This window comes from Mytilus trossulus, chromosome 9, assembly GCF_036588685.1.
Source record: "Mytilus trossulus isolate FHL-02 chromosome 9, PNRI_Mtr1.1.1.hap1, whole genome shotgun sequence".
NCBI lineage: Eukaryota > Metazoa > Mollusca > Bivalvia > Mytilida > Mytilidae > Mytilus > Mytilus trossulus.
In genome coordinates, this window is record NC_086381.1 from 30,352,481 (window position 1) to 30,364,191 (window position 11,711).

The following is an 11,711-nucleotide window of genomic DNA, read 5'->3' on the forward strand; positions in this document are numbered from 1 at the left end:
CTATCAAAGTGGGTCAGGAAAGAGGCGGCCATTTAAGATTTGTTATGTTTTGTTGGTTTCTCTACTATTTTGATGTAAATAAAAAGCATTTTACAACAGCCCTGTTAAGGGTCATTTGGGTCAGCTTGGCATCCCGCTTAACACTGTAAAGAAGTACAGTTTGATGAGTCACAGATGTAGTATTAATGAATCCAGAAAGCGTTATCAGGAACACTTGTGAGAAGGGTGAGATGATGGTTCGATACCCATCATCACGGATACACGGCCCGTCAGACAGCATTACACTCCATCGTCCATAACGGGGTTTTGTATACTGACTGTATAGTTTGTACTGGCTGTACTACATGATTAAATTGGGTTCTGTTTTCATAAGTACTAAGTCGTAGAGCCAACTTATCAGCAATTACATATGGTAAGTTCATTAAGAGGAGTCGACCAAGCACGTCCGTTCAGCTGTAATGACTGAAATGTTATCTGATATATATATCTAATCATTATTATTATTTTAATATATATTTCTTACTTCCTGTGAATTGTTATTAGAGTACCAAATTGTTGACACCAACATTTGAAAGTTACATTTTAATGGCAGTTCACTAAAGCTGTCCATTATGATGATATACTAAAAGCCCTTACAATTCACAAATGTGCAGTTAATTAATGATACATGTCCATTTAATGAGAAAAACAATTCTTATTTTCTGTATATGGACATGGAATTTATCTGTGTAAAGTATACTGCACATTGCCCGTTAACATGCAAATGTTAAAAATTTAATGCAATTGCACAGGAAATACGAAAACCTGACAATTTAAATTACAGTAATTAAGAAATTATAAACTATATCCGCTTTTTTGTGGTCTCATTTGCAATCGCACCATATTTTCGAACTTTATTGAAAGTTGTCTTACAAAAAAGAAAATGTCATTTCTGATCACATGAATTTTAAGTGGTAAAAAATGAATTCGTAACCGACATGACCAAAATTTAGTTTGATAATTTGTATTTTTTTGTCAATTAACTGTTTTCATTAACATTAACTTTGATTAATTCCCAAATAGTCTCACGCCTTTCCTGTAATAGTAGGAGTAGGAATAAGATTTTATTGAAATGTTGTCAAAAAATATTTTTTTCTGAAATCATGCTCACTTTAATAAAGCGATAGGGCAGTTTATAATTTATATGTTGAAATAAATTAAACTTTTGAATTTTTGAAATACCAAGGCGTTTCTACCTCAGGAATATATAACCTTAGCTGTATTTGGGAAAATTTTAAGGAATTTTGGTCTTCAATGCTCTTCAACGTCGTACTTTATCTGGCCTTTTAAACTGTTTTTGAGTCAAGCGTCACCTATGAGTCTATTGTAGACGAAACGTGCGTCTGGCGTAATAAATTATAATCCTGGTACCTTTAATAACTATTTATACTTTATTTACTGTAGTTATGGCCTTTGATTTATGATGAGTGTAATTATGCAGATACATTTATATTACACATTGTCATGTACAATGGTATAGTCATATACAATTACATCGGTCGAATGCATATAAACTAATTACTTTACTAAGAATACAGATGTGTTGTGTGCATTTGGAAACCAATATGACCGATTTGCTTCTAATGTCACTCCAGTTATTTAAAGATACAAACGAATTAACATACAAGTCAGGTTTGATGTGATCTCAAGGATGTCATGAATTGAGGATGTAGGATATACCACTGTATAAGAAAACTTATCCAATATGATCTTTCAATAAGATTCAGTAGAGGACAGTTTTAGCTCCCCACAAGAGACCAAATGACACAGCAATCAGTCACCGTACGCCCTTCAACAATGAGCAAGGACCATACCGCATAGTCAGTAATAAAAACATCCTTAATTTAGATAAATGAATTTGGTTTTTTTCATGGACTATTTTTCAGATATCTTTAATACTTACTTGGCTTTCAAATGTTTGTCTTTGAGCGTTCCTGATGAAGGTATGTCCAGAAAAAACGCTTCGAACGCATGAAATTTATAAAGCATTCTTATCATTCTTTACAGGACAGGATTGATACCTCCACTTGTTGACTATTAGTCCCCGAGTGTATTGTCAGCCCAGTAGGCAATACTTCTGTTTTTGATGTCTTATATCTAATCGTTCTTAAATTGTCCGTTTATAAATTTTGAAATTAAAAAAAAAATACGGTTTCAACTCCCTAAGGCAAAGTTGACCTTAGATGAATTTGGCCATTTTCTTAGGTTCTTTTTGGTCATATTATCAGTTACATCGTGTGCTAGTGACCTAATACGGTATATATGGTGTCAGTAAATTACATATGGGATGAGAGCGAATTTACTGACCCAATATACACCGCATTAGGTCACTAGCACACTATGTAACGAATTTATCTTACTGACTATCTTATCTTGTGAAATTTAGACTAGTCAACTATCAAAATGAACAAGTCTTAAATACTGTAAGAGTTAAGAAACGACTTCCATTGATCCTACAAAAACAGATTCCAACAACTTGTTAGGTTTAAATGTGTTTTATAACTTTATTTCCATCTTAATCATAAATTTCTTCTTTCTTTCTCAGTACCGTTTTGTTTTTATAAAGGGATGTAACACCACTACTAACCGTTTATGAAATAAGCCCTGCCTCCCTACTAACCTAATATGAAAAATACACGGTCTCCACGAGGACGCTTTTAACCAATCATATTCCTAGAAATGCATAGGAGGTAAGATAAATGTAGATCTTCTACCGTTTCAGTTTTTAAAGGTCATCGGCCATCAAATATTTGACTTTGAGAATGTAAATCCAGAAAAGCGCATCGGATGAATGACATTTAGCACGTGTTTATTTTTCGAAACCATGTAGATTCCTCTGCTGTTGGACTATCAGTCCCAGAGGGGATCATCAGATCAGTGGTGAGTTCTCCGGAATTTAATGGATTTATAACAGGTGTCTTTAATATGGTCTTTTTTTTATAAATTTTCAAATTATAAAAAAAGCAAGGTTTCAACTCCCTCAGGCAAAGTTGACCTCATATTGATTTAGCTTCGCAATACTCAGCGTTGAGCGTTCCTGATGAAGGTGAACAAAAAAGCACATTAGGAGCATAAAATTACCACGTGTTTTTTTTTTATCTTCTTAAAGAATTTGATTGAATTTAATATTATCCTATTTTTCATGAAACGTATATGGACTTTGACGGTAATTAATCAATTACAGGGAAGTTAAGGAAGGATGCAAATTTCGTTTTGCAAAATTAATATGAAAATCAGGATAAGTTCCTGTAAGAGTACAAAACTGCTAGGGAAGAAATGAAATGAAGTGATAAATTAATTTCTTGATTTTATTTCGGTCAGAGGTTCAAATTTACAAAAACCAGATTTAAAGTCTCTGTTTCTATCCTTAAAAAAACCATCTTCAATTCGACCGGGTTCTCACTATGAAAGACTGGTAATGTTAAAGGTACCTCTCTATCTTCTCCGTCTTCTCTTTTCCTCTTTTAATAAAAACTTAACTAAATCTTTTTTAGTGACATATGACTTTGACATTTTTTTCTTGTTCAAGTTTTTTATGGTGCCAAAAAGGGCTTCATTGTCGACGTAATATATCAACAATTGTTCATTGTCATGCACGACTATAAATTACAGACACTTTAAACGATCTAAAATAAATTTAATTCACAATGCTTTTTAATATCGGTTTCAATACAGTTGTTATGTGTTTTAAATCTGACTAAATTAAAAGATACAAATAAATCTGCAGGAAGTTGTGCACAAATAGTTTCAAGGTGATATAATAAAAAAACTATTGTTTCGTTCATATACAGTCCAATATCATTATAGCTGCATTTTTGTCTCCTTGATAATATTTATATACGTTTCGGTGATATACTTTATTTAGGTTGTAGGTATTCTTTTCGGTAATAACTGTTTATTGTTTATTATCGCTAAACTCAGTAAATACCCGTTTGAATTCCATTTAATTGATACACTCAACAACACTTACAGTTATATTGATGATATCGTTTTCGTTGAATTATCAAATTATAAAAAAAAAAATATTAACATCGAATAACTGCCTTTTTCTTGATTTAGATGTTTCAGTTTTACAAGGGAAACACAAATATTTACGACAAGACGGGTGATTTTTCTTTCACTATTGGTAATTTTGACACAGCCTGATTCGTTTGTGAATGTGTCGGTAGTGATTTTTTTTGTTTAATAAGCGTAAACTATAAGTTACTGGTAACTTTTATATATTGATATGTACTAATCGATATTTTGGTCTTCATAATGTGATTTTAGTAGCTGTACTTGGCTTTAAACTTTATTTCGGTAACTTGGAGTACTCTCATATCTTTACTTGGTGTCTTTTGAGTTGTGATAAATGTTAAAAACATACCCTGTCACTCCTTTGTTAGGAGAATAATGGTGCCTTCAAAAATGTTAAACCCCCGACATTACACGTATTCAAATAAGGGCATACGAAACAGTTTTGATCCCGTATTTACAGTTTGATGAACATTTCCATCTAGGCTATTTTCTGCCTGATCAAATCAAATATGTTATAAAAGTATACCTTCGTGTGCTGCTTTTAGAGTTGAATGAGGTCGAAATTTTGTATATTTGCTCAAATTCGGATTTGTGGCCGTATTTTTTCTTTCGAAAGTAAGACATACCTTTTTTGGTTTTAAAAGATTAACACAAATTGTTTTTTTGTTAAATAATTTGTAATTTCTGTATCCTAAAAAAACCTCATATTTATAAAATGGTCTTGAATTGAGAAAAAAAACGTAATTTTTTGCTGTATATTTATCAAAATTTTTAAAAATGCACAATTAACAGTTTTATAAAATTTGGTCCACATAATCTCCCTGCAAAATGAAACAAAATGTCGTTTTAAAAAATAGGGGTCCATGCACTCGTTTTCAAATTGAATCAGTTTGAATTATTAAAATCAGTCGAAAAATGCATCTTTTCCCGATATGTCAGTTTGACGTCGCAAAAATAACCTTTTACGTTAGCTACGTCATAACCTCCCCTGTAACTGTATCGTATCGTATGCCCTTATATAAGTGATTGTTTTGTTTTGCTATTTCTTTATTTGTTTTATTTTTTTTTCATATTTTCGAATGTTTTGCTAGTGTGTGTTGTTACACCACTGTTCACGTTAGAAGAGTATTGGCGCCTCCTAACATGTTAAAACCCGCCTCATTCTTTATGTACATGTGTCAAGAAAGGAGTCTGTAGTTCAGTGGTTATCCTCGATGTATGTCTTTCATAATTGTTTTTGTTCAAAATCAGGACGTTTGAATTGATTTGTACTTTTTTTTTGTTAGTTTTTTTTTGTAACGGACTTAGCATTTTTTTGGAGGTCGTACGATTCCCTCTAATAGACTGCTAACCATGACTTCATTTGAAATTGGCGAATACTAGTCTCCTATTTTTTTTAAATATTAATGATAATTAGATGTTACCTTAGCCATATTTGGCACAACGTTTTGGAATTTCGGGTCCTAAATGCTCTTCAACTTTGTAATTTTTTGGTTTTATAAATATTTTGATATGAGCGTCACTGATAAGTCTTATGTAGACCAAAAACGCGCGTCTGGCGTATTAAATTATAATCCTGGTACCTTTGATAACTACTGTAAACCAACTTATTTTCGCGAGCTATTTCATTTCGCGACTTTCGCGATTAGAAAACCAAAGCGAATATAAATAGTCGCGAATATGTAAAAATTGGATCTTTCCTTATAAAACTTCATCAAGTGAATTAGAAAATCGCGAAATCAAATAGTCGCGAAGTGGTCAAGAAAAGGTAAAACGCGAAATAAAGTATCCGCGAAAATAAGTTGTTTTATAGTATTTACACCACTGGGTCGATGCCACTGCTGGTGGGCGTTTCGTCCCCGAGTGTATCACCAGCTCAGTAATCAATACTACAGTGTTGACATGAATATCAATAATGTGATCATTTTATAAATTTCCTGTTTACAAAACTTTGATTTTTTCTAAATACTAAGGATTTTCTTATCCCGGGCATAGATTACCTTAGCGGTATTTGGCACAACTTTTTGGAATTTCGGATCCTAAATGCTCTTCAACTTGTTTGTTTGTACTTGTTGGGATTTATTAATATTTTGATATGAGCGTCACTGATGAGTCTTATGTAGACGAAAAGCGCGTCTGGTGTATTAGATTATAATCCTGGTACCTTTGATAACTATTATCTAAAATAAACGTCATAATGTCAGAATCAGCCCAAACATAGATGGCGAGTTTTCCTAAGTCAAACTCCAAAAGGAAATGAAGTGATTGTTTGTCATACTATTGGGGTTTTCATCTTCACGTGTACATGGATTTCATCAGCTGTTTGGTCATGATCTATGATTTTTCACACTGTTGTCCTGACCTGACCTGTCTGCTGAAGGTCGTCGACTTCAAGATGATCACTTCCTTGTCACTCTCTTTTTTATGGTTATTGTTGACTAAAACCACTTAAGTTACACACAAAACATATAATCCAGGCTATTAATCATACGAATGTCGGAATATTGTTTATAATTATATAATAACCACATTTACATTTCATGTAATTATAATTTTCATTTCAATAAAGTAAAAAAATGTAATTTCAACAGCTGAGCACGTGATAGATTGTCACAGCCTAATCATTTTCCTTTCACATTTGAGACGGAGTTATATATTTCCCAACTCTTTCGGTATGCGTGAGCTTGAACCTTCTACTTTATAAAACGTAAAAAGAAAATGATCAGAAAATTGATGCTTCTTTGATAAACAAATGCTATGTCAAAGAACCTCTCGTCATTTTTTTCTTATAAAGTTCTTCGGAAAATCTTGTTGATAAATATTTCGTATCAACCTAACAAATAATATATGATTGTCTTGAGGTTAAGATTCTTGGTATTGACGGTGTTTATCATGTTATTAACGAGGTATAGTGTTCTTTAATTTGTCTTTGTAAATAATTAACCTTAACAGTTTAGTTAATTAGTAATATCCTTTTGGCATGGCTCGGTACTTATACGTCCCAATGATGTGTTATTTTGCTATTGTCATTTTTGTATTCTTGTCTTCTTTTTTGATTATGCAATTTGTCTGTATGCCATTTTGTTTTTCCTTGTTGACATATTTGTTTGTTTTATAATGATTAATATTATAACATATTGGTTGACTACTGAACCCCTATATTTTTTTGACATTTTAACTATTATTTTTGTGTAGATAATAGAAACGTATGCCACTGTCATACAAGTGAAAGGTTAACCTAGTTGTAAACCAGGTTTAAGCCACCAATTTTCACCTGAAAATGCCTGTTCCAAGTCAGGAATATGACAGATGTTATTCATTCGTTTGATGTGTTTGGGCTTTTGATTTTGTCATTTGAGTAGTGACTTTCCTTTTTGAATTTTCCCCAGAGTTTAGTATTTTAGTGATTTTTTTCTTTTTTCTTTACCAAGTCAGGTTATGACAGTAGTTTTCGTATGATGTGTTACAGCTTTTGATTGTGCCATATGATAAGGGATTTTTCGTTTTGAATTTTTCCGGGAGGTCGGTTTTTTTTTTGTTATTTAATTTTTTATGAGGCCAATATTTTAGCCTTTGATGAAAATCAAAAAGTATAATAAATGTTGATATCCAAGGTTATAAGGGCCAAATTTATACCTGTATACACCTTTTGATATCTGAAATTATTATTGACAAAATCTGATGATCTTTGAATTATCCAGATTTTGTTCGGCATCACTTGATGTAGCTGTGATATAGCCAATGCTATTGACTAAGTTTCCAGATATGTTACGACACCACGATAATAATTTTTAATCTCGAGCGATATCATATTCCAATTTTCTGATCTTCGAAGTACCAATACTTTGTATGAAAACACTGTTCATAGCGGTAGCTGTCTAAGGGTGTTGATTAAGGTTGCTTATCGATTGTGCACATTACACAGACTTTTTAGTACAAAGTAAAATCACACAAAATACTGAAAATTCAAAAACAACAGTCCCTTATAAAATGGCAAAATCAAAACCTCAAACGCGTCAAACAAATGGATACACCACTGTTGATTTCAAAATGTATTATTTACCAAGGTTTTTGTTTTCTGATTTTGTACTTCCCACACTTTGTATAATATCAAAGGTTATTGCTGGTGATTTCAAAGGGATTATAGACCCGTCTTCGCATTACCCTGAAGTTGTTCGACATCATTGGTTATAGTTGTTGATCTCCAATGACATTAAACTCTTCCAAATTACTCAGACATTGTACCACACTACTGGTAATAACTGAAATGTCTGCTGATATTCTCGATACATGTACGAATGTGACATATCGAATTAGACGTATCTTCGGCTTTGTACTGACATAAGCAACACGAAATGAACAACATGCGAAGCAATGGAATTGTCAATTTGTTTTCTACTTTCGTTATTCCTTTGCTATCCTTCGCCACTCTTCTATACTGTGCGTGAAGTCAATTATTATGGATGTTTATCTCTAAAGATAATTTTGACCAAGTCTGCTGATCTTCGAATTATTTGAACTTTATACAACACCACTGGGTATGTTTTTCTTATTTCCGATGTTATTAAATACCAAGTGTTAACGTTCTGATATTTGCATTGCAAATACTGTGTTTGATAGGTGGCTAGGATTGTTGATCTCAAAGGTATTATAGACGTTTTGTTTTCTAATCTTACGAAACAGTTCTTATCCAAGATTATAAGGACTATGTTTTCTGGTCTCCTCATTGGCAAGACTTTGAATGATACTATTGTTTTAGCCTTTGAACTGCAACGGTATTATTGACCAAGTCTTTGTTTCACCAATTAAGACTTTGTAATATTTATACGATAATTATAGCTAATGATCTCCAAGGATTTGATTGAACAAATCAACCAAGACTTCGTATGATGCGAAGGATCAATCTGATATTTTGTTAGATTTTGTATATAACTTGAATATACCCGTCTTCATTGAGTCAAAAAATTTGATGTTCACACCAAATGTATCAACTTTATACAAAATATTACTGCTTTTATATTGTATGGAATAAAGCAAAACATTACGACGTTGTACGGCATTATAAAGTGACAAAATTGGTTTATTTCGACGGTTTATTTGAATCTGTGTTTGATTTAGGTTGTGTGGTATTTAATAAAACAAATGGTAAGTTCGATGACTATAATTTGTACGACGAAAAATGGCAACAAAGCATGGGTTTCAAAAATGTGTTACCCTTGGTGGAAGGGACTCATGCGATCAATTTACCAATATTTATACTTCGATGAGGATTTTTAATTTTACATGCATGCTAGGCAAACGTGGATTTTCATTAGGAATTCTCATTCAAACAAAGCCAATAAAAGATTTTTTGGGGGTTTTTATAGGATTTTTTTTCTGTAAATATGCACTAATGCAATAATATAATTGCAAAACATCCGTGATACCGCTCGTTACAATGTGTTATGTCTCCTTTATACGACTATTAAATATTCTTGCATATCCAAACTTTAATAGTTCAGCTAACATAGTTACAATTACCCACATTTCAGCAACACACTTTAAATGCTGCTATTAAGAAAAGATAAAAACTGGTTTAGTACTAAAGTCACGTAAAAAGAGATGAAAAACAGAGACGGACCAAAAACAATAAACATCCGCTATAATTTAAAAGCAAACATTTGGTCATAAGACTAACTACAATATAAACAAACAGTAAACTTGAAATGCTGGTGGAATTTCACATGAAGACATAACTTTCAATATATTTTTAATTAACTAATTCAATACAAGTATAACAAGCATGCATAATTATAAATAAAAGCAAAAACAGTCTAGACATCTTCTATCCTACTGCTGTCTGGATTTCTTCTTTTAACGGAGAACACAAATTAAAGACTGTTTCTTACATCAATTTCAGAAAACAACTACTTCAAGTCACAGTCAATGAAACGCATTCACAACAATGTTATAATTGTACCAGTTTATACATATCACAGTCCAGTTCTTCAAAGTATGTGTGCGTTTGACTAATTTCTATTATTTTGGTAAATAAAAGCACTATAATGATTTTGCCATAATATAGCTAATAGGGACAAATCCCACTTTGATATTTAGGCACTATAGATTTCAGGTTGACAAATAATCTTCATCTTATGTTCCTAATCATCCCCAGTAAAATTTTGTGTATGGATAATAAGTGGGCTCAACATCTGGACAAATGTTTTTATAGCATCCCCGACATCTGCGTCCTTCGTAATAATAGAACGATGGCATTTTACATCTTGATGGGATTAACACCTTTGAACATCTCTGAATTGGACATCCTCTGTTCAGATAATTCCTCGTAAATCTTCTGAAGCTGAAGGCTAAAATATAATGTTCATAATATTTTTATTATTTTTATTTATTATGTTTTAATGTAATTAACGTATATCAAACTGACGCTGAAGGCTTGGATATAATAGTCATAATATATTTATTTTTTATTTATTATGTTACAATGAAATTAATGTATATCAAACTGAAGCTGAAGGCTGGAATATAACATCATATTATATTTATTATGTTTTTAATATATAAAAATATTTCAAATGAATCAGAAGAAACCTATAAAGGAAAAGAAATGGACTTTTGACTTTACCAACAACTTGTCAAGTAACAACTTTCCAAGGTTAAGTTTTTCGTAAAGCGCTCGTCTAATAACAAGATATGTACGAAATATTTGCAATTGTTGAAATGTACAGTTGTCACCATGCGCATACATACAGCTACCTGTAATTGAAGTTGCTTGAAGTATTCCTCAATGACAATCTTTAAATATAAATTTTAAACATATAAACAATCTAATAATAAAAATAATATTCGTAAAAAGTAAACTATTAAGTTACCATTGTATACATACCTTCAATAGATGAAATAAGTATACACACCAATAACACAATTGACACTGTTACAAGACGCATGTTTAAGATGTTTGTTTTCTAAAAGTATTACAGTATAATAAACAATTTTGCCCCAGTTCACTGTTTTATACGTAAAATAGTCACACTGCAATTAATCATCTTGTTAAAAGAACAAATATACCTAAATAATTAAAAATGTACGTTTTTGGAATATTAATGAACAGATTTGACACCAATTTTTATGTTTGATTAGGTTTAATAGTTGAGTCTTTGGTTTACATAACCACTGACATTAATTGAATTTCCTCAAGGAGTGGACAACATTAATTATTCCATAAAAATAGAAAATAGAAAAAATGTTGTATTTTATGTTCCTTGTGTGATTTACGTATTACAAACAAATGTTTTAGAAGTTCGAGAAACACTTAACTCATTGGCTTGGCATATCACATAAAAAATATAATTTAAGTTAATATCACAAATGTATAGAAAATGAGGGAAAACCATGTGTTATGTAACTATTCGAAGATAGTAATACAATGTATGTACCTTGTGATAAAAAAAAATATCACGATTAATATTTTTATCATATGGTAACACATAAATATTTTAAGTGACAGAAACTAGTACATTTGCTAAGACTTTTTTATATTCGTTACACTGTCATACGTTCAATGATGTTATAACATAATATATAAAAGAAGGGGTGACTCACAACAGTCATTATATGGTCACCGAAATTGATTTTTTTCACTTAAAATGGCACTTGTA

At 31.6% G+C, this 11,711-nt stretch overlaps 1 long non-coding RNA gene across 1 annotated transcript; it reads right to left on the minus strand.

Annotated features, from left to right (window-relative positions):
• Positions 1 to 9,792: 9,792 nt before the first annotated feature.
• Positions 9,793 to 11,333, minus strand: LOC134683804 (uncharacterized). The gene is made up of 2 exons (XR_010101088.1): positions 10,940 to 11,333; positions 9,793 to 10,403 (listed from the first exon to the last, which is right to left on the minus strand). It is a non-coding gene; the product is annotated as an uncharacterized LOC134683804 (long non-coding RNA).
• Between the last annotated feature and the right edge of the window lie 378 nt (positions 11,334 to 11,711).